We start from the raw sequence: 1,675 nt of genomic DNA, 5'->3' as shown, positions 1-1,675 counted from the left end.
CCCGGTCTGCCAATCCATAGGAACTGCCCCCGATGTCCACGCGATATTGCAGAGTCGCGTTAACCAACACAACCCTACAACATCCAGAGCCCTAAGGAACTCCGGACGAATCTCATCCACCCCCCGGAGCCCTGCCACCGATGAGCTTTTTAACCACCTCGGTGACCTCAGCACCGGAGATTGGAGAGTCCGACCGAAAGTCCCCAGGCTCTGCCTCCTGAATGGAAGACGTGCCGGTAGGATTGAGGAGGTCTTCGAAGTAGTCGGCCCACCGACCCACAATGTCACCGACCCACAATGTCCCGAGTCGAGGTCAGAAGCACACCACCCTCACCATAAACAGTGTTGGTGCTGCACTGCTTTCCCCTCCTGAGACGCCGTATGGTGGACCAGAATCGCTTCGAAGACTTCCGTATGGCTTCGAGGCGATTCTGGTCCACCATACCAGTTGGACCCATCCCAAACAGTTTGTGGTAGAGAGGGATGCTTTAGATCAGGGGTGTCAAACTCCAGGCAACGAGGGCCACTCTCCTGGGAGTTTTAGGTTCCCTTTCAGTCGATTCACTCGGTACAACACATGTACTATGGGATATCACGTGTCCTGGCTGAAGACACCTTTAATCACGCCTTTAGGCAAATGACGTGATGACGTGATGACAAGTGACAGGCCCCGCCTGCACTATGTAACCGTCCGTCATCACAGTCATTCCTCAGTTCTTACACTCTTCACCTTGCTAAGAACACCTCTCCGAGTCAGGCTAGCTAGCTGCTGTTAGTTAGTTCTGTGTTTTGCAAGGCATCTCGGAATTAGCTTAACTGCTTTTGTTGGTGTTAGCCACTGCTGCCTGCTGGTTAGCGTGCCTGCCCGCAAAGCGCTAGTCCCGAGTTTTTCCTGCACAGTTCAGATTTTGTTGTTTGGGATGAGCACAACGCTGACACAAGCGAAGCAGAAGTCTTCTGTTCGCCCCTGTCCTCAGGGATGCGGCTTCTCGCTCCATGAGAAGGACCAGCATGAAGCTTGTCCCGTCTGTCTGGGGATCGTTCACGCTCGCAGAGCGTTGGCGGAGCCCGAGGCCTGTGCGTTCTGTCGCCAACTTCGCCGCTCCACCCTGGAAAGACGGGTGAAGTTCCTGGAGAAGGTGCTGGGAGAGGCTGCAGTCTCACAGCAAGACCCTCTGCTCTCCGAGTCAGGCAACCCGGTTTCATCCGAGTCCGACGAGGATGGCTTTTCCATCTGTGTCCCCGCTTCCAGCTGGGCAGACCACATGGAATATGTTGAAGGGTTAGCTGGAAATGAAGCAGGTGCTCAGTCTCAGTTCCTGTTGGACCCTTCTCAGACAGACAAGGACGTGTTGGACATCGGTCTGGACGTTCAGGGTCTGTCGGAGGACGAGGATGAGTTTTCATCGGGTCAGGTTGCTGCTGCGCCGGCGGGCCAGGACGACATGTCATTCCTCTTCCTGTACCGGCGTGCGGCTGAGAAACTGGACGTGGAGTGGCCCTGTCCCCCCCCCTGCTCAGAAACCGTCACGGTTTGCGGGGTTTTACCTCCCCGCGGAGCCGGCCGAGGTTAAAAACCGTCTGCCCATTTTCCCAGATTTTATCTCAGAACTGACGTCCTCGTGGAACAAACCAATGTCCACCCGCGTTACAGTACCCGGCTACGGACAGTATC

The sequence above is a fragment of the Kryptolebias marmoratus genome, linkage group LG19 (genome assembly GCF_001649575.2).
Source record: "Kryptolebias marmoratus isolate JLee-2015 linkage group LG19, ASM164957v2, whole genome shotgun sequence".
Lineage (NCBI taxonomy): Eukaryota > Metazoa > Chordata > Actinopteri > Cyprinodontiformes > Rivulidae > Kryptolebias > Kryptolebias marmoratus.
This window is presented reverse-complemented; position numbering follows the sequence as displayed.